Source organism: Nycticebus coucang, chromosome 1, assembly GCF_027406575.1.
Source record: "Nycticebus coucang isolate mNycCou1 chromosome 1, mNycCou1.pri, whole genome shotgun sequence".
In the NCBI taxonomy this organism is placed as follows: Eukaryota; Metazoa; Chordata; class Mammalia; order Primates; family Lorisidae; genus Nycticebus; species Nycticebus coucang.
In genome coordinates this window covers 110,951,129-110,973,979 of record NC_069780.1, presented here as the reverse complement: position 1 = coordinate 110,973,979, position 22,851 = coordinate 110,951,129, and the positions used below count along the sequence as shown (strand labels likewise).

Below are 22,851 nucleotides of genomic sequence, written 5' to 3'. Positions count from 1 at the left end.
AAATCCTTTCACAGTGCACCAGTTGATAATCACTGTTCTAGGCAGTAGTTCTCAGCTCAAGCTGTGTTAGAATTAACCAGCACACTTTGAAAAATATAGCTGCCAAGGATCCACCCCAGATAACAGAGTTTGACTTTCTGGGAGTGGGGTCTGGCCATCAGTATGTTTTAAAAGTTCCCTAAGTGATCCTAACACAGGGTTGAGAAGCACTGCCCTTGTTGATCTGCCATTTGCATGTATCCCCGGGTCCTACTGCTTCTGGACTTTTGGAACCTGAGGCACTAGGTGGGTAGATCTGTGGGTGGAGAAGGGTAGGTGTTATAGATAGTACAATCCAAGCAGTTGAACAAGTTGCTCAGGGAACCTGAAGGTGAGGAAGCCAAAAGAACCCCACCGAGGATGACAAGACATCATGGATGGGAACAGCACAAGGAACTCTGATGAAAGAGAGAGCTGTAGGGTGAGTTATCAATATTGATATTTCATCCATTCAGCAATTATTTATGGAAAAGTCTTTGCACCAGCCCCTTCCATAAAGGTGCAAAGATAGAAAAGAAGGGTACTTGCCATGGAAAATAATTGTAAGGAAGCTAAGTAATGAGAGAGAGACACATCTGGTTGACCAAGTAACAGCAGCCCACACTGCTACTTATGTGCATCCTTTGCTGTTCATTACGAGCACAATTAGTTCTCAAACACATTATTAAATGCATGTTGAATTTTCTTTGTTGTAAGTTATATTTGATTACAGGAGTCTCTTCTGTTGGTATCTTAGTCTTTTTGTGGTCTGTTTTTGCACATTTGAAGCAAATCACAGGAAACTTAGTGCAATATCCACCTGCAACTTTTCGGTAGGAAATGAATGTTGATAATAGCTGCAAATGTCTCAGTGTAAAATGCATTGAGTAAATCCACTAATCTTCTTTAGCAATTCTCCCCCGTCCCCCGCCACCACAATCCCTCAACCACATCACCTCCAACAAGCTACCACTGATAACTACAGCCTAAGTCAAAGCATCTTCTATACTTTGATAGGGATATAAGTGGGAAAAGAAAAACCACTTTCTTGATATTCAGGGTCTGTGTTTATGGAAACATTACAAAATCCCTCTTTCCCCAGAAGCAGAATTAAGTAGGTCTCTGAGGCTTTATATCTACTCGTTCTCAGCTTTAGCATCAGTATTCATTTAAAAAACTGACTTAGTATCATGCTGGTGGTGACTGAGGTAGAAACCTCATGAGAGAAGGGAAAAGTGTGGAGATTAAAAATCCTACTGCATGGGTGCTGACTTTCTCTTTGCACATTTATAACTTAGATTACCATAAACATAACTTTAGTTTCATGTGTTTTGTGCTTTGTGTGAATGAAATCATTATGTGTATAATTCCATTTCTGGCCTCTTTCATTTGACATTATGTTTGTGAGATTCATACCCGTAGTTGTGTGTAGTTGTAGATGGTTCAGCTTCATAGCTTCAGAGTATTTCATTGTGTGAACATATCTAATACATTTATCTGTTCAACCACTGATGGATATTTGGACAGTTTTCAATTAGAGGCTACTATGGTGAACATTCTGGTACATGTGTTCAGCTGAATGTATATATCAATTTCTGTTGGGAATAAACCTAAAAATGACGTTGTCAGGTAATAGGGTATGTATGTTTTCAGTTTAAATAGATATTGTTGAACAAATTTTCAAAGGAGTTATACTGAGTCTTCTGTCTACCAACACTATGTGAGAATTCTATGTTATTCACATGGCCTTTTATGTCTTTTTTCATTTTAGGCATTTTAGTGTATGTATATATATTAGTCAGTGTTCTCTGAGAAACAGAACCACAAGGAGGTCTATCTATCTATCTATCTATCTAAAGAATTTATTGTGAGAATTGGCTAATGCAATTTCAAAGACTGAGAAGCGCCACCATCCATCATTGGCAAACTGGAGAACCAGGAAAGCTGATGATTTAATGCATTCCAAGTCCAATAGCCTGAGAACCATGGGGTGGGTAGAAAGGCCCACTGACGTAAGTCCAGGCATCTTCAGGCCTGAGAGAACCAAGGGCTGTGATGTCTGAGAACAGGAGGAGAGGAATGGCCCAGCTCACAAAGAGAGTTCACTCTTCCCCTACTCTCTTGTTTTATTCAGGCCCTCAGTAGATTGGTTGATACCTGCCCATGTAGATGAGGACAAATCTTCTTTACTGAGTTTCTGATTCAAATGCTATTTTCTTCTAGAAACAATCCCACAGACACCCCAGAAATAATGTTTCACCACCTATCTGAGCATCCTTTTGTCCACTAAAGTTGGCACAGAAAATTAACATTCATAGTGTAATATCACATTACAGTTTCAATTTGCATTTTCTTGTTGTGTATTGAAGTTGAACACCTGCCATGTTTATTTTCTGTCTACAAATACTTTTTGTTGTTTGTTTTGACATGGTTATTTTAACATACAGACAAATTTCTTATCCTAATTTCTCATTTAGCAATTTTCATAACTTTCTTTTACTATTAGAATGGCATAGAGGAATTAGAAATTCCCTTTTCTTAAGCTAACCTAATACAAGCATTTTCTCAAAATGTTCAGTTTCTTGGTAGTAAAGGGGGGAACTTTTGGTTCCAAAGTGGTAACATGGAAGTGAGTTAGCTTCATGCCCTCTTTTCCCCTTACCCTCTGAAAACCAAAACCAAATAGTCAGTGCTGAAATTAGCACCAGCAATATCCCAGAACTCAAATGTGAGGATGAGACAGTCCCAGAGCCACAGAGAAATGAAAGATCCCCAAACAGATAGTAAAGAATCAAACTTCCATATCCATAATGCCCCTTTCTTCCAATCTGCCTAGCACCAACTATGCAGAAAATTTCCTCCTAACTCACAGTGAGATCAAGGTAGGCAACCAGCATCCCCACCATGTTGGATTCTCTGGCAGGAGACCAGTCCCTGGCTCAACCCATGGAAAGCATTGGAAGTACCTGAAGAGAGAAACAGCCAGAGACAATTGGGAGTACCTGAAGGAAGAAATAGCCAGAGACAAAGGAAGGAGGCAGACTAATATCCCCAGCACTGGAAACTCTGCTCTACTAAACACAGGAGACTCTAAATAACAGCGGCTATTCAGCAGCACTATGATGTAGAAGATTTGTTGCACAGATCCCTTGGGTACAACCCACTAGGCAGTCTTCCCACGCTAATGAGATATCCCCTTTGGACTGCCCCAATTTGGGAAGGGTGGGAAGAAAACTCCGATAGTTTACTAGAAGCAAGGCAAATATGGGCTTAAGGCAACATCTGATGGGGATAAAAAGGCAATGAACTACTGGGGAAAAAAAAAGAAAATCAACAGGTAAATTACAGAGAATCTCTAAGCAAACATATCCTATAAAAACCAAAACAAGAAGGGCATGTGAAATTTACTAAATGTAAAATATAAATGTCTTAATACAATAACTAAGAAAATGCCATGAAGGCTATGTTAACCAGTTTGATGAAAATATTTCAAATTGTGTATAAAACCAGCACATTGTACCCCATGATTGCATTAATGTACTCAGCTATGATTTAATTAAAAAAAGAGAGAGAGAAACCAAACAATAAAAAATAAAAAATAAAAAAAAACAAGCTATAAAGAGAAAAGTGGAATAAATAACAATCCATCAGTGCAAAGACATAGATGTATATCCACAAGATATAACAGCAAATAAGAGACCAAAGGAACTGGAGACTTACTCTAATGAGACAACAATATGCTAACTCACTGAAAAAGAATTTGCAAATACTTGATGCAACTGGATACCAAGAAAGAGCAGAAGTAGCTATGCCTATATCTGATAAAACAGACTTAAGAGTCAAAAACTACAAAAGAGATGAAGAAGGCCACTATATAATGATAAAGGGGATAATTCATAAAGATGATATAACAATATAAACACATGTATCTATGCACCCAACAATGGAGCTCCAAGTATACTAGAACCTCTGTGAGTTGACCATCTAAGGAACTATAACAAACTGGTCAATATACAGAGGTGGTCACCATACGAAACTAGGCCTGCTGTACTGATACACACATGTGGTGTGTGTCTGGTCTATGAAAATTAGGTCTGGGCGGCGCCTGTGGCTCAGTCGGTAAGGTGCCGGCCCCATATACCGAGGGTGGTGGGTTCAAACCCGGCCCCTGCCAAACTGCAACCAAAAAATAGCCAGGCGTTGTGGCGGGCCTCTGTAGTCCCAGCTACTCGGGAGGCTGAGGCAAGAGAATCACTTAAGCCCAGGAGCTGGAGGTTGCTGTGAGCTGTGTGAGGACATGGCACTCTACCGAGGGCCATAAAGTGAGATTCTGTCTCTACAAAGAAAAAAAAAAAGAAAATTAGGTCAACATAAGGGAGTGGTCAACATAGGGAGGTAGTACTGTATTTGAAGTAAACATTTAAAGGTCTAAAGAGAGGGATGGGCTGAAATATAATAATAGTAGAGAACTTCAGCATTCCACTCTCAGTAATAGACAGATCAAACAGGCAAAAATCAATAAAGAAACCTTGGAGTTAGATTATATACTAAAGCAAATGAGCCTAGTTGACATTTATAGAATATTTCACCTAACTGCTTCAGAATACACATTCTTTTCATCATCAAATAGAACATGGAAGAACCAAATAAATAAAAATCACAAACAGAAAAGGAGTTATAACTGAGACCACAGAAATGCAAGTAATCATTAGAGGCTATTATGAACAATCCCCCATATATATACAAATTGAAAAGTCTGGAGGAACTGGAAAAATTCCTAGACACAATCTACCAAAATGGAGCCATGAAGAAACAGAAACATCAACAAACCAATAACATTATCAAAATTTAAGCCATAATAAAATCTCCCATCAAAGAAAAACCCAGGATCTGGTGCCTTCTCTGCTAAATTCTACCTAAAATTTAAATAAGAATTTACACAAATTCTACTCAAACTTTTTTTTAAAAAACTGAAGAGGAGGGAATACTTCCAAATTCATTCTTTAGACCACCCTACCTTGATGCCAAAATCAGATAAAAGTCATAACAAACAAGAAAACTGCAGGCAAAAGTCATCAACAAATATTAACAAACTGAATTCAAGGACACCTTAAAAGATTATTCACCATGACCAAGTGGTATTTATTGACAGATGAAGAAAGAAATTGTGGTATATATAGATATGAAATATTATTCAGACATAAAAAGAATCCAATCCTGTCATTTGCAGCAACATGAATAGAACTGGAGGTTGTTATGTTGACAGAAACAAACACAGAAAGACAGAAACAAAGCACAGAAAGACAAATGCTGCCTATCCCATGCATACATGGAAGCTGAGAAAGTGGACCTCATGAAAACAGGGGGTAGATCGGTGGTTAGCAGAGGCCAGAAAGGGAGGCAGGCTGAAGAAAGGTTGATGAATGGGTACAACATACATTTGCTAGAATAAATAAGACCTAGTGTTTGATAGCAGTAGGGTGACTATAGTTTAAAATAATCTATTGTATATTTCAAAATAGCTAGAAGAGAACAATTTATTCTATAACTAATTTAAATTCTTTTATCCAGCATATAAAAAGACAACTATTTACATATATACATTATACAGTTCAAGAGTTTTTATTAAATTCATAGTCAATTTTAGAATATTTTCATCACCTCAAAAAGAAATCCCATACCCAGCTTGGTGCTTGTTGCTCAGTGGTTAGGGCGCTGGCTGTATACACCAGGGCTGGCAGGTTCGAACTCGGCCCAGGCCTGCTGAACAATGACAACAAAAAAATAGCTGAGCCTTGTGGAGGGTGCCTGTAGTCCCAGCTACTTGGGAGGCTGAGGCAGGAGAATCACTTAAACCCAAGAGTTTGAGGTTGCTGTGAGCTGTGATGCCACAGCACTGTACTGAGGGCAACATAGTCAGACTCTATCTCAAAAAAAAAAAAAAAAAGACAACCATTTAAGGTTGGATCCCAAGTACACAGATTTGATCTTTACAAATTATATGTATGTATTGAATGATCACATGTATCCTGAATATATGTACATTTATTATGTATCAAAAAAGTAAGTAAAGGGAACAACTTTGTCCCAAAACAAAGAGGAGGCTCTTATAAGAATCAAATGATTTTGTGGCACCTGTGACCTAAAGGAGTAGGGTGCTGGCTCCATATGCCAAAGGTGGTGGGTTCAAACCCAGCCCCAGCCAAAAACTGCAAAAAAAAAAAAAAAAAAGAATCAAATGATTTAATATTTAATAAATGTGAATATATTCAAGGAAAATAATTCAGTTTGCTTTTGGATCGTGGATAACTGATACAAATCTTCAAATGAGATAAATAAATTTTTTATACCAATTATACATTTCTCAAAGGACAGCTTTAATGCTAACAGAGAGAACAAACCTAGAGAACTTTTCTTGATGAAATTTGTTTTCTAAATGAGGATACTGTTCTATGGTTGATATGACATTGATGAGTTTGATATAAATAAAATGAGCCATTTTTTTTTATTTTTTATTTATTTATTTATTTATTTATTTAGTATGTCTCACTTTATGGCCCTTGGCAGAGTGCCGTGGCCTCACACAGCTCACAGCAACCTCCAACTCCTGGGCTTAAGCGATTCTCCTGCCTCAGCCTCCCGAGCAGCTGGGACCATAGGCGCCCACCACAACGCCCGGCTATTTTTTGGTTGCAGTTTGGCCGGGGCCGGGTTTGAACCCACCACCCTCGGCATATGGGGCAGGCGCCCTACCGACTGAGCCACAGGCGCCGCCCAAAATGAGCCATTTTTTAAGAGGCCTTTTCTATTGCTGAAATTCAAGGCTGCCAAGCTGTTCTGTAAAGTGCTATTATGGAAATTCAGAGAAGTCCTCCACAGTAGGTGAGTGGGACAAGCTAACTGAGAGATTAGAACACCTGGGGCTTTTTTTTTTTTTTTTTTTAGTTTTTGGCCAGGGCTGTGTTTGAACCTGCCACCTCTGGCATATGGGGGTGGCACCTGTGGCTCAACGGAGTAGGGCCGGCACCCTACTCCGTTGAGCCACAGGTGCCACCCAAACATCTGGGGCTTTGATCAAGACTTCCTGGCCAGCCAGTGTGACAGCTGAAGAAAGAAAATCTAGAGAATGATAGAGTAATTGAAATATGATAGGCAAGATTATCTGGCAATATCTCAATTTTTTTTTTTTGTTCTAAGAAAATACACAATGTATTTATGGCCTTTCAGTGAGAGACAAAGGTATACAAGAAAATTGGCTCTCCTTATTGAAGAAAAATGTGTTAGTTGATCATATATTGTTTACTGAACCTTTCTATACTTTGGGGCATCATAGGATTTAAACGGATCCCAAGCCTTTTCAAATCGTTTAGATATTTTTCTAAACAGAGAATATCTTTCTGAAAATATCTAATTCATGGGACAGTTTTCTCAAAGCTAGAATTCCTTTATACTACTTCACCAGTCAAGAGGGAAGACAATGCAGATCTCTCTTCTCTTGTCCATTCTTCTTGTCCAAGTGTCTCCTGGACTGGCCTCAGCAGTGAGTGGATCAGTGAGGGACTGACTGCACCCTCAGCCTTGACCCTCATCACATCTCTGTACCCATCATGCCCTTGTGTTTTGAAGGTTTTGGATTTGGGGAGCTGCCTTTTCCTTTTTAAAAATGTGATTTAACTTGGGAGAGAACACATCTGAAATTTTTATCAGTTGACATCTTCATAAGAACTTGCTAAAAATAGTTGCTGCTCGGGAGAGAGGAGATGGGAGGAATGTTGTGAGCGAAATCAGCTAGAACCCCAGTTTCACAGCCCAGTGTTGATGCTGTCCAAAAAATTTACTAAAACCATCATTTGTGAAAGATCTACATGTATTTACTTCTTATACTAAAAGCATCACAAATTTGAAGGTAAAATGTATTCTGGAACAGACTTTAAGGAATGTGTTCAATTACAGCTTATGCCTCTACAAAAGTCACCCTTTGTATATGTTTCCATTTTCCCCTATTACCTCCTAGAGATGATGGGAGTAACAAGGAGGGAGAGGAAGAAAACTGATTAATCATATCAACTTGCCGCTGGCCTATGCCTATACTATTTCTTTGGTCTTTCTTACTGGCATGAGCCCCTCTGCCCCTAAACAGCTCACATTTCAAGAACATTAAAGAGAATTGCTCCTCTGTATTTTCCATTTTATATTGGAAATCCCTGGCTTACATGTTCTGGAGAAACTTGATAAAAATAATAAATAGGAAAGAAGGTTGCACAGAAAATATCACCCAATAGACTTCCTTCAGCTCCAGATCTGCTCCCCTCAACCCTTCTCTCCTTCTGGTCTGGGAATGCCTGAAGTCTGCCTCCAGGGACAGTGAACAATCGGTGCTTTGGAGAGTGGGGGCACAAGGATCTGTGTGACATTTGCTGAAGTCAGTCAACACCTTGAAGTGGTAGCAGGTGCTACTCCCTGAAAGACATAGTGAGCTTTGAGATTTTAAATAAACAGGCTTTAAAGTTTCAGATAATTATGTCTGAGGTAATCCACAGCTGTTCTGGGACCCTTGGACATTTCATTGTCAATAAGCCACATTTTAACTCATCCCTAGATGTACAGAGTCTATTCACTGACTCAGTGAGTCACTACTTGCCTTTAAAGTTTCATTAAAGGCAGAGACATCGCAAAAGAAGAGCTTGTATTATTTACACTTTGATCCAGGTTCAGTTAGACATTTGAGGTGAGTATAGATGTCAAATAGAGGGGCTAATTCATTGATGTATTCTGCACTAATCAGGTCCAACAAATACTGAAAAGTGTGAAGGAGCTGGCAGGATGGCGTCTGATTAGCCAGGGTGACATGCAACAGAGGGATGGACGTTGAATCATTGAAGGTGATATGATAGTTTGTGTGTGTGCTCGTGTTGGCCCTGTGTCCTTCTCCCTTTCCTGTCCTCACCTCCACCTTGCAATTCCCTGCTGTTACCTCTTCCATGTAAACAGTGCATCTACTCAAGACACAGAGTATATTTTGAAGGACACAGGTGATTCAAATGCTGTTTATGCTCCGATATTACTAACCTAATTTACACAGCCCAGCAATGATGAAATAGCATAGCAGAATCTAAAAGAGCTTGTCCCAGCTTATTATGTTGTTATGATGCACATTACAAGCTCATTTGCTGTAATTAACTAGTGAAGAGAGGATAGAGCTTCAGCCTTAATTACTTCTATCTAACAAATGTTTTTGAGGAGATTTCATTTATTAAGAAAAGCATGACTGAGAAGAGCACGTGTGCTAAAATTTCCCTATGTGTTCTATTCACTTTATATTCTTTTCCAAAGCTACAATTTAAAATAAAAATTTAAAGCTCTAAATAGAAGCATGCACTTGCTCCTTGGCCAGTGGGCTCCTCTGCTAACCTCACTTTTTTTAAACTGCCATGTTTACGTGAAGTGTATTATCTCCCAGTGGTTGCTGGTAGATCCTTGTGCTTTGACACTTTCAAATCCCTAGAGCAGGGGTCCTCAAACTTTTTAAACAGGGGGCCAGTTCACTATCTCTCAGACCGTTGGAGGGCCAGACTATAGTTTAAAAAAAACAAACAAAAAACTATGAACAAATTCCTATGCACATTGCACATATCTTATTTTGAAGTGAAAAAAAAAATGGTAACAAACACAATATTTAAAATGAGGAACAATTAAAGTTAAATCAACAAATTTACCAGTATTTCAATTGGAACTATGGGCCTGCTTTTGGCTAATGAGATGCTCAATGTCCGGTTCCATAGTTGTCACTGCTAGTTGTAACAAGTGATGCAAGTGTGTATCAGTTACTCTAGATCTGGTTGGAGATTTCAGATGTTTCATTCTGTGAAAAAATTTGTTCACAGACATAGGTGCTGCCAAAGATGGTTGCCATTTTGAGTGCATGGTTCCTGAGATTAGGATATGTCTCAGAGGGGAGAGATGCATAGAAATTAGGAAGGCTGCTTGACTTGAATGCATCTTTTAGAGAGTCACAATTCTGCAGTTCAGCCAGTTCCATTTGGCAAATTGTATCCACATTTTCAATGTCAATAAAAAATGGGTCACGGAAAAGCTGTATGTCCTGTTCATGGAGATGAAGCTCCTTAAATCTAAATTGGAACTCCTTTTGCAACTTTTCCAGTGAATCCACACATGTTTTATTTGGGAATGCAACCAATGGATTTTCCACTAACAGATTTTGAGTTTTGGGGAGATGGCAGAAATTTTCCTCCTTCACTTGTTTGATGAGGAGGCCTAATTTTACTTCAAATGCTTTCACATGTGACTGAATATCACAGATGAGCTTTCCCTTTCCTTGAAGTTGTACTTTGAAACTTTTGAGTATCTCTGTTATATCTGTTAGAAAGGCAAGGTGCCATTTCCATTCTGCATCATTGAGCTCTGATACTTCTTTGTTTTTTGAAATCAGAAAAGCTGTAGTCTGTGGAAGTAACTCATAGAAATGTTTCAAAACTCTCCCTCAACTCAGCCAATGGACTTCTGTGTGGTACAGAACATCTTCATAGGCGACATTTAGCTCAGACAGAAATTCCTGAAATTGTCTGTGGTTTAGTTCATTACCTCTAATAAAGTTAACACAAGATACCACAATTTTCATAACAGAGTGTCACTTCAGTGATTTACTACACAGCACTTGTTGGTGGATGAGGCAGTGTATGGCTATTGGATGAGAATAGTTATGTTTCTCTATCTCTTGGTTAATGTGAGCAATTACTCCTTTCTCAACCCCACCATGCTAGGAGCACCATCAGTTGTCACACTGGCTAGTTTAGCCCGGTCCAGCTTCAAACCATTCACAGTTTGGCAAACCTTTTCATAGATAGCCTCTTTTGTAGTTGTTCCTTTGATGCTTTGCAGTGCAGCAAGCTCTTCTGTGACTTCAAAATAGTCATTTGTACCACGAATAAAAATTAGAAGTTGTGCAGAATCACAAACATCATTACTTTCGTCAAGTGCCAAGGAAAAATAGGAAGATTTTTGCAGAGTTTTGCAAATGCTGATGGAAATTGTCTCCCATTTCTTCAATCCTTCATGTAATTGAGGGTCCTGAAAGACTCCTTGTACTAAATAAATCAGCCTTCTCTGGACACATCTCTTTGGCAACAGAAAGAAGACATTCTTTAACAAATTCTCCCTCATGCATAGTCTGCCAGTGCATGCTATTAGCTTGGCAACTTGAAAACTTGCTCACAGTGATGAAATATTTAGCTGCTTCTGCTTCACAAAAGTATTTTTCTGAGTTGTCAATGTCTATTTCAGTGTTAATATTTTATCTTTTTTTACTTCTCCGACCAAACAATCATATGTATTTTTATGTTGAGTTTGATAGTGTCGATGCAAATTGTATTCTTTGAACACAGACACTATATTCTGGCATATCAAACACACAGCTCTTTCCTTGTACTGCATTCAAAAGTAATCATAAGTCCACTGTTCTTTGAATATCCTACACTCTGACTCAATTTTTCTCTTTTTTTGATATTGTTTCCTAGGGATTCCAAATTGCTATTAGTAAAATACCAATATATATATATAGACACAGCACTACAAAAACAATATACCAGCAATAACTTCGCCCACACAGAGACATATAGACTGCACTGCCCATCAGTGCAGTCTGTTCAGTGCCCATCAATGCAGCCTTGCCAGTCCACATCATTTCAGCCTCACCAGTGCCCATATAGGTGTAACTCTGCTTTTACCTCAGGCTCACAGTGGTGTGGTGTGGGAATTACAGAGCTGGTTCCTCCACCAACTTTCCAGTTCACACTACCCTGTGCAAACTGCACTGTGATCTGTGAACTTGCAAAGGAATCTGATCGCATGGGTGAGAAGACCCATGAGATCAGATTCCACTGCAGGAAAAAGGAAGGCATGTATGCCTTTTTTCTTCTGAATCTAATGTGAGTTCAGCCATACAAGCACATGGCTGAACTCGCACTGCTCAGAGATCATAATAGTGTGAACCAGGGCTTACACAGCACAGAACATACAACATCATAGACAACTGAATAGCAATCAGAATATAAATGCACTTACTGTCAATTAAATTGGGTTTCCTACTCCTCGGCTGTCTGCAGAACCAGGTTAAATTCCCATGGGGCCCTAGGCAGATTACCAATTTGGGGCCCCCATGCAATAACACTGAGCACTGACCATTTGCATTAACACTGACTGCTGACCATTTGCGATAACACTGACTGCTGACCATTTACATTAACACTGAGCACTTACAATTATCATTACCACTGAGCACTGACAATTTGCATTAGCACTGAGTACTGACTATTTGCATTATCACTGTGATGTAACCCCCCTAGAAATCACCCCCAACCAACTAACCAACTTTTAAAAGAAAGGCTCTCCTAACTTAAAAAAAAAAAAAGGTGTCCCCATCTGAAAAAAAAAAAGACCTCCTAACTTCAGAAAAAAAAGGCCCCCCCTTAACCACAAAAAGGCCCTACTAACTGCAAAATAAAAAAAAATAAACCCTCTAACTTAAAAAAAATAAATAAATCCTAACTTTCTTACCTCAGTTCTCAGGCAGCAACAGCCTCTGCATAGGCAAGCTCATGACTCATCCAATCACACCTGAGACTGAGAGGAGGAGTGGAGAGACAGAGAGAAGAAGGGGAGTCCGAGAGTGCGGTGCATATTCCACACATGCATACTCCAGGCCTGGGATGAGTTGGCTGCTAAGCAGGACAGACAGCAGTGGCAAAAACACCTGGCGGGCCAGATAAATGTCCTTGGCGGGCTGCATGTGGCCTGCGGCCTGTAGTTTAAGGACCCCTGCCCTAGAGTATTTTCAGAGATAGTCTCTGTACGACTGATGGAGCCCTGTTTTCTTCTTCTCCTTGTCAAGGTACCAGAGCAAGATCATATGGTAAGTCTAGTTTTTGAGAAATCAAAATGGCAATGTAAAAACCAACAGTAAAGATGTCAATATGTTGATATCTATCTTCTGAACTATTATTATTTTCTATGGATGTCCATATATTTTTTTTTTTGCAGTTTTTGGCCAGGGCTGGGTTTGAACCCACCACCTCCAGCATATAGGGCCAGTGCCTTACTCCACTGAGCCACAGGCACTGCCCTGGATGTCCATATTTTACGCGGTAATATATAAGAAGTAATAGTTCTTTAAAATTATCTAGTGCTTAATGATTTCAAGGTGGCATTTTACATATATTACTTTATATAGTCATCTTCCAAACACTGAAGCAGGCTGGATAAAATAAAGGAACTAAGATCAGAACATGTTAAAGGACTTGTCCTAGAACTCACAACTGTCTTTAGCAGAGATCAGAAACAAGCCTGTCCTCCCTATGGTCAGCTGGCACATATCCCTCTAGACTCTGGTTGCTGAATATTTTAAACATATGGAGAATAAATATAACATACAGATCCACCTCCCTAGATTTAACAGATGTTGGTCTTCTGTTATAGATTATTTTTGCTTGGCCATTTATAACAAAGTGTTATGAATGCATCTAATACTATCCTTCCCCTTCTTTTCCCCATCCCTCCTCTCCATATCCTGGGGTTACCATTCTCCTGAATTTCTTGGTAGCATTTTCATACTTTTCCTGATGTATATGTCCATCAACATAAGTAGTATTATTTTGTGCTTTGAAATCTTACATATATGGAATCATATGTACCATTTGGCAACTTTAGGTGGTTCTTGTCTCTTTAGAACATTATCCATGCAGATCAAATTCATTTTAATAGCTGCATGGTATTCCATTGTATGGATAACCCACTGTTTATTTATCCATTCCTTATTTATGAACGTTTAGATTATTTTTCATTTCCCATTATTTCAAAACAGTTTAGTAAAGGAAACCTTTGTGTTCTCCTGGGCCATAGGCACAAGGGTGGCTAGACTGAAGGATATGCCTAGAATTGTAATTAATGTGCTATGCATATTTTCAGTTTTCCTGGGTAGTGGCATATTGCTCTCCACAGGAAGTATACCAATTTGTCCTTTCACAAGCAACATATAAATTCTCTTTCCGCATGTTCTCTCCAGCAATTGGTGTTATGATCATTTATATTGATTTTCCCCAAATCCCAATGGTGTGTACTGATTTCTCTTTGTTTTGCTGTGAGCACTGGTGAGTCTGCCCATCTTTTCTTATGCTGATTGTCACTGAGATCTCATCTCCTGAAAATTGCTTGCTTATATTATTTGCTTGCTTTGTTTTTTCTATTGAACTATTCAACATTTTTCTTGATTTTTCTAGTATGGTATGTGTATGATGGTCTCATTCCTAAGCTGAAGGCTCCCGGAGCCACAGAATGTCAGCCTCTCTGCCCAGCTGGAGGGAGGAGCAGCAGGAGGAAGTGTGGGAAGGGCCCAGTGTGTCCCTGGGAGTTTCATGTGTCTTCTTCCCACTGGGGAGGAGGGCAAGAGAGACCCATAAGAGCTGAGAGAGGAGAAGAGTCAGTCAGTGGGAGGGGCTGGCACTTTGGAAGCCCATGGGTACGTGAGTTTCCTTTGGGCCAAGTGAAGGTAGTGAGGCTCAAGCTGCCTTCAAGGAGCCTTCCCCACTAGCTTCCTAGGTAAGGAAATCCCAGCAGTGAAAGTGTTTGGGTGCACATCTTAGGTCAAGACCCAGGTCTTGCTAGAAGTCAGCTAGAAAGTGCTTTGTTGCAGTGTGGAAACTCCAAGCTTGGAGTCTGGGCCACAAATATGCTTTTGAGCACCTGACACTCAGAGAATGCCCACAGCCAGATCCCAACGGTACCATGCAGGGTCCAACGGAGATGTGCCTAGTTACACCAAGTTTGCTGTGCAAAGAGCCGCCTGGTAAACATTCTTGAGGGAAGTACTCCAATAAGAAGAAAAGTAGATTGAGGAGATGCAGCCAAAGATATGGAAAACAAGGATGACTAAATAAATGTTCTCAAGTTGATTTTGTCTAAAGAATTTTCAAGGGCCAAAGGCAGGTGTGTGTGTTTGTGGTGGAGGGGGAGCTGTTAACAACCTAGAACTAAGATTCAAAATAATATCAGCCTGGGGATGAAAGGAGAAGAGACTAAAGGGATGGGAGCATGTGCTAACATGTAGCCTCAAAATAATACAAAACATCATGGTTAAGTAAGACTTTTCTTTTCTGTCAGAAGTATAAGGCAGATTTAACATTAGAAAATCTCAATGGATTAGCCGGGCGTTGTGGCGGACGCCTGTAGTCCCAGCTGCTCGGGAGGCTGAGGCAGGAGAATCGCGTAAGCCCAAGAGTTAGAGGTTGCTGTGAGCCGTGTGACGCCACCGCACTCTACGGGAGGGCGGTACAGTGAGACTCTGTCTCTACAAAAAAAAAAATAATAATAATAAAAAAAAAGAAGAAAATCTCAATGGATGACAATATACTTTAAAAATCATGTTCATTTCAGTAGATTCAGGATGATTTGATAACAGCCACCAGCCGGTAGTGAGTGGGGCGGCAGCAGGCGGTAATGTAGTGAATGAGTCACTCCCCCTTCTCTAATGGGCGTCTACCTGTAGACAGCTCCTCCTTGAGTGGAGTGTGGGGAGTCTCAACTTGGAATGACAATAGAGATTTTTTTTTTCTGTTACTTTTGTTTTACCTTGGGTTCTCTAGAAGCAGAGCCTTACGGTGGGATTCTGGGGCAAATAATTTTTTGAGTCATGTGCTTCAGAAAAGGTTAGTAAGGTTAGGAACAAGAAAGTGGGCAAAGATGTAATTTCAGGAGAAATCTAACCTGGGCCTCCTCTGTGGGGGAAGGGGCTGCGACATAAGTTCCACAGCTGAACCGTTCCTTTTGGACCCACAGGCTGACATTTTGTACTTTTGTAGTCAGCCGGTGGGGAGTGGTTGAGACTTCCCAGGCAGGTGGGGCCCTCTGGGAGCCACACACAGACACCCTCATAGCAGCTGAGGGGCGGGTGGGTCCACCTGACACTGAGATGAAGGGATGGGGTGGTGAACACCACACCACCCACCACACTAATTCATGGATGGATCTGGAATTCAATATCTGAATCAAGATTATATTTTACAATTTAAAGTGATTACAGGATTTTCTATATCCTAATTGTGCTGAGAAAAAAAAGCATGGGATTTCCTATTTCCATCCAGAGGCAGAGGAAGTTGTCCCCTGACTAAAAAGGTTAGAGAAAGATGGCAAACAACACTAAAGTGATTTTCTATAATTATACCTGAGTCCTGCGTTGTCAGGATAGCACTTGTCTGCACAGGAACGCATGAGCACATAGGCAACTGCACACACATTTTATCCTATTTCATTTCACATATGTGTATACCCATATGTATATATAGGGACAGATTTACATATGTATGTATACTGAAGGTGCCAAATAATGGATACGCATTTTAAGAAAGGAAAAAAACTATTAAATTTGTGATACTCAAGTCACATTTGACTTCTGCAATTACGAGAGCTGCTCAGCGAGGCTTGTATTCATCCTTTGTTATCAGCATATATTGAGTGTTACAATTTTAATACAGTTTTTCCCTTTCTTAAAATTTGTATACATTTTTTGGGACCCTCTGTATATATTTAATCTAGTATCTCATACCGCATAACATAGAAAGAAAATGTTCTATACAATGACTTATAAGTAGTCACTGTGAACACTACTGCGAACACTCTGAGACCTGCTGTGTCAAAGCATAAATGATCTTCACAGTCAAAGCATAGATGACCTTTGTATTTTCTTGTCAGCATTCTACTTCTTTGGGTTAGTAAAAGTTAAAAAGAGAGAATTTTCTTTTTCTGCCAAGGATCTGGAAACACGTTGTCTCTTGAGCAGACTTCTAGCCCAGTGTGGTCCCTACAGGAATGGCACAGATCACATGCATTGCTCTGGGGGCCCGTGCACCAGGTCACATCACTTCACTTTTGATTCCCACCACTCGATTGAGGGGCAGTCCCCAGACCCCGGCCCACTGTGATGCTGCTGATGCTGAGCCTTGCCCTGGAAATGTGTCTACTTGTGTCTTTGCCAGGTAAGGATCTGAAGATGAGATGTTTGAGTCCCTCCTGCCTCACATTTGGCCAAACCATGACTTTACTGCACAAAACATTCCCCTTGTCGATTTGCCTTTATTGAAAAGATACTCCTTTCCATACCCAAGAATATATCATGGAAAAGGATAACCATTTAGCCATGTTTGACCACAGTCTTAAGGAATTCAGCAGGATCCCACAAAATTCCAAACAACATATTTTTTATTTCACAAGCAACAGATGCAGGGTACATCAATGGATATGATAAGAATAAAAATTGCTTAATTATTTAGAAGGGGGGGTACAATGTCAGCAGAGTGCCAAACATTAATATTAGGAGGGTTGTTACACACCACCCCTATATGCTGTAAAAGCTGAGCTGACCATTAAGAACAGGGCACTTTATTTTACTGTATGGAAAAGCATTTCACACCACCTTTTTAGGAGTTCCTCCAGTTCCACGGCCTGCACACATTCGGCACCCTCTTCTTTCACATTCAGGCAGCCCGCTAGCCCTTGCAGCCTCTCAGCACACACTGCACCATTGTTTGAGAGCTCATCTCCCATGCCAGACAGCAGGAAGCACCGATGAGGCTCCAGGTAGAGGCATGTTTGTTTTCTGTGGTTCAGAAACCATTTCTGTTTGCTTGAATAAGACACTGTCAAAAAGAGATTTCCTTTCTCTCTCGATGGCTTCTTGAAAACGATAAATTATTAAAATCATCAAGCCTACTTCTACCATAATGAATGAGAGGTGATCTCACATTGGAGACAGTAAGCAGTGGAAAAGGCTTATAAATTAGCATAAATCCATTCTATGGGACTCAAGGTTGTGGTTTTTGTGGCTGTTGTGGTAGTTCCTCTCTCCTCCCCCACCCATCTCTCCCACTCCTAGCCATTCTTAGATTCCAATATTGCGTTAGATGACTCATTTTAGGATAAAGTTCCGTCTTTTAGACTAAATCACTGCTTAGGAGAGGTCATGAGTGAGAAGAGAACAATGAAATGACTAACAGTGGAACAGAATTCATAAACTAAACTGAACGAAGTTGCTTGAAAGGTAGATTCTGTTTATAGATGGGCCCTGTGTACAGAGAGTGCCAGTGAGCCCAGGCTGGACTTCCAGTCAGAAAACCTGGATTCTGGCCCCTAATGTGACACCTGTGTGGCTGCAGCCGCACCCTTCAATCACAAGAAGCCTCAGTTTCCACTTCTGTAAAATGGTGAAACTAGTTACTCATTTCACTCTCTCCAAAGAATTATCAAGTACCAAACAAGATAATATATGCAAAAAACTTCATGAACTGAAAAGCACTTTACAGTGCCACTAGAAGATGCCACTAGAAGAAAATGTATGTGAAAGCTGGAGGTCGATTGTTTTTCTTAACTTTTGTCCCTTCCTATGAATGGATTCACACCACCACGAAGCCCCCGTCATCTCATTTCCCACCCGTGAACTGGTCTCTGGCATTCAGTTCCATCCTTCAAGACTCCTTCAGCCCCTCTTGTGCTTTGAAGCCAAGTTAATTGTCTTAAATGACCAGGGAAATTTTTTTTTTTTTTGTAGAGACAGAGTCTTACTTTATGGCCCTCGGTAGAGTGCCGTGGCCTCACACAGCTCACAGCAAACTCCAACTCTCGGGCTTAAGCGATTCTCTTGCCTCAGCCTCCCAAGTAGCTGGGACTACAGGCACCTGTCACAACGCCCGGCTATTTTTTGGTTGCAGTTTGGCCGGGGCCGGGTTTGAACCCGCCACCTTCGGTATATGGGGCCGGCGCCTTACCGACTGAGCCGCAGGAAATTTCTTCTTTAGTCTTACAAGCCACTGGAGTCCTGTGTACCATTTTAAGGTAATAAAAACAACATGCCCATGGTAAAGGAGTGACGTGATGCTCATGTAATCCAGATGTCAGTTTAGGCCTCTCTGTCTCTTAAGAACCTGGAGATTTCAAGATACATTGGTTCTAACGCCCAGTTCCAGAGCCCATAATTGGTCAGAATAGTGTCATACTCATTACTGAGAGCAAACTTCCTCATCATTGCTGGATTCTTCCGGACATTTGTTGTTGCAAATGACAGAAATTCAAGTTAAAAATACGATAAGCAAAAAAGCTGATAACATGGTAGCATGATTTCAGGCATCACTAGATTGAGTGACTCGAACTTATAGGAGTTTCTTTTTGCTCCATTTCTCTCTGTGTTGTCTCTCTCCATGTGGTGGACATGCTGATGAAGGTAACCTGAATTAACTGAGATTAACTAGCAGTTAATTTTTGCTATAAGTAACATTAAAACATTTAAGTGATTTAAACAAGATAGTTTATTTTTCTCTCAGAGAGTCTGGTTGTCGACAATTCAGGACTGCTGAGACAACTATGTCCCAAGAGGTCTTTCAGCCCTGCCTTTCCTAGAGTGGGGACATTGCTTATGACCCAGAATGGAACTCTGGCCATGACATCCATGTTCCAAGCAGAAGGACACACCTGGGGGAAAGTAATGATGATGGGTACAAAGTAACTGTCTTTTTTTTTTTTTGTTGGGGATTCATTGAGGGTACAATAAGCCAGGTTACACTGATTGCAATTGTTAGGTAAAGTCCCTCTTGCAATCATGTCTTGCACCCATAAAGTGTGATACACACCAAGGCCCCACCCACCTCCCTCCTTCCCTCTTTCTGTTTCCCCCCCATAACCATAATTGTCATTAATTGTCCTCATATCAAAATTGAGTACATAGGATTCATGCTTCTCCCTTCTTGTGATACTTTACTAAGAATAATGTCTTCCACTTCCATCCAGGTTAATACAAAGGATGTAAAGTCTCCATTTTTTTTTAATGGCTGAATAGTATTCCATGGCATACATATACCACAGCTTGTTAATCCATTCCTGGGTTGGTGGGCATTTAGGCTGTTTCCACATTTTGGTGATTGTAAATTGAGCTGCAATAAACAGTCTAGTACAAGTGTCCTTATGATAAAAGGATTTCTTTCCTTCTGGGTAGATGCCCAGTAATGGGATTGCAGGATCAAATGGGAGGTCTAGCTTGAGTGCTTTGAGGTTTCTCCATACTTCCTTCCAGAAAGGTTGTACTAGTTTGCAGTCCCACCAGCAGTGTAAAAGTGTTCCCTTCTCTCCACATCCATGCCAACATCTGCAGTTTTGAGATTTTGTGATGTGGGCCATTCTCACTGGGGTTAGATGATATCTCAGGGTTGTTTTGATTTGCATTTCTCTAATATATAGAGATGATGAACATTTTTTCATGTGTTTGTTAGCCATTCATCTGTCGCCTTTAGAGAAAGTTCTATTCATGTCTTTTGCCCATTGATATAAGGGATTGTTGGCTTTTTTCATGTGGATTAATTTGAGTTCTCTATAGATCCTAGTTATCAAGCTTTTGTCTGATTGAAAATATGCAAATATCCTTTCCCATTATGTAGGTTGTCTCTTTGCTTTGGTTATTGTCTCCTTAGCTGTACAGAAGCTTTTCAGTTTAATGAAGTCCCATTTGTTTATTTTTGTTGTTGTTGCAATTGCCATGGCATTCTTATTCATGAAGTCTTTCCCCAGGCCAATATCTTCCAGTGTTTTTCCTATGCTTTCTTGGATGATTTTTATTGTTTCATGCCTTAAGTTTAAGTCCTTTATCCATCTTGAATCAGTTTTTGTGAGTGGGGAAAGGTGTGGGTCCAGTTTCAGTCTTTTACATGTAAACATCCAGTTCTCCCAACACCATTTATTGAATAGGGAGTCTTTCCCCCAAGGTATGTTCTTGTTTGGTTTATCAAAGATTAGGTGGTTGTAAAATGTTAGTTTCATTTCTTGGTTTTCAATTCGATTCCAAGTGTCTATGTCTCTGTTTTTGTGCCAGTACCATGCTGTCTTGAGCACTATGGCTTTGTAGTACAGACTAAAATCTGGTATGCTGATGCCCCCAGCTTTATTTTTGTTACAGAGAACTGCCTTAGCTATACGGGTTTTTTTCCGGTTCCATACAAAATGCAGAATCATTTTTTCCAAATCTTGAAAGTACGATGTTTGTATTTTGATAGGAATGGCATTGAATAGGTAGATTGCTTTGGGAAGTATAGACATTTTAACAATGTTGATTCTTCCCATCCATGAGCATGGTATGTTCTTCCATTTGTTAATATCCTCTGCTATTTCCTTTCTGAGGATTTCATAGTTTTCTTTATAGAGGTCCTTCACCTCCTTCGTTAGGTATATTCCTAGGTATTTCATTTTCTTTGAGACTATGGTGAAGGAGTTGTGTCCTTAATTAGCTTCTCATCTTGACTGTTATTGGTGTATACAAAGGCTACTGACTTGCAGACATTGATTTTATATCCTGAAACATTACTGTATTTTTTGATGACTTCTAGGAGTCTTGTGGTTGAGTCTTTGGGGTTCTCTAAGTATAAGATCATGTCATCAGGAAAGAGGGAGAGTTTGACTTCCTCTGCTCCCATTTGGATTCCCTTTATTTCCTTGTCTTGCCTAATTGTATTGGCTAGAACTTCCAGCACTACGTTGAATAGTAAAGATGACAGAGGACAACCTTGTCTGGTTCCAGTTCTAAGAGGAAAAGCTTTCAGTTTTACTCCATTCGGTAAAATATTGGCTGTGGGTTTGTCATAGATAGCTTCAATCAGTTTTAGAAATGTGCCACCTATGCCTATGTTCTTCAGTGTTCTAATTAGAAAAGGATGCTGGATTTTATCAAATGCTTTTTCTGCATCTATTGAGAGGATCATGTGATCTTTATTTTTGCCTCTGTTAATATGGTGGATAACGTTTATGGACTTGCGTATGTTAAACCAGCCTTGCATCCCTGGGATGAAGCCTACTTGATCATGATGAATGACTTTCTTGATGATAAGCTGTAATCTATTGGCTAGGATTTTGTTGAGAATTTTTGCGTCTATGTTCATGAGTGAGATTGGTCTGAAATTCTCCTTTTTGTTTGGGTCTTTTCCTGGTTTTGGTATTAGGGTGATGTTTGCTTCATAGAATGTGTTGGGGAAGATTCCTTCTTCCTCAATTTTTTGGAATAATTTCTGCAGTACAGGAATAAGCTCTTCCTTGAAGGTTTGATAGAATTCTGGAGTGAAGCCATCTGGACCAGGGCATTTTTTGGTTGGAAGATTTTTTATTGTTTCTTTGATCTCAGTGCTTGAAATTGGTGTGTTCAGGAGCTCTATTTCTTCCTGGCTGAGTCTAGGGAGAGGGTGTGATTCCAAATATTGATCCATTTCCTTCACATTGTCAAATTTCTGGGCATAGAGTTTCTGGTAGTATTCAGAGATGATCTCTTGTATCTCTGTGGGATCAGTGGTTATTTCCCCTTTATCATTTCTGATTGAGGTTACTAGAGATTTTACTTTTCTATTCCTCGTTAGTCTGGCCAATGGTTTATCTATTTTATTTATTTTTTCAAAAAACCAACTCCTTGTTTCATTAATTTTCTGAATGATTCTTTTGTTTTTAATTTCATTGATCTCTGATTTGATGTTGGATATTTCTTTTCTTCTACTGAGTTTAGGCTTAGATTGTTCTTTTCCAATTCCATAAGATCTCTTGTGAGATTGTTGATGTGCTCTCTTTCTGTTTTTCGAATGTAGGCATCTAAAGCGATGAATTTTCCTCTCAAAACTGCTTTTGCAGTATCCCACAGGTTTTGGTAGCTTGTGTCTTCATTGTTGTTATGCTCAAGGAAGTGAATGATTTCCTGTTTTATTTCTTCCTTCACCCATCTGTTATTCAACAGAAGATTGTTTAGTTTCCATG

The 22,851-nt window shown here is 39.9% G+C and overlaps 1 long non-coding RNA gene across 3 annotated transcripts in view; it reads left to right on the top strand.

Moving 5' to 3' along the window:
• LOC128589071 (uncharacterized) overlaps positions 1-22,851 on the top strand; it is a 99,802-nt gene that overhangs the window by 63,489 nt on the left and 13,462 nt on the right. For 2 of the 3 annotated variants that reach the window (XR_008380841.1, XR_008380842.1), the window contains exon 2: positions 12,604-12,946. The exons of the other annotated variant lie outside the window; for it this stretch is intronic. This is a non-coding gene — a long non-coding RNA (uncharacterized LOC128589071). The remainder of the gene's footprint in view (positions 1-12,603; positions 12,947-22,851) is intronic. 3 annotated transcript variants of the gene reach the window in all.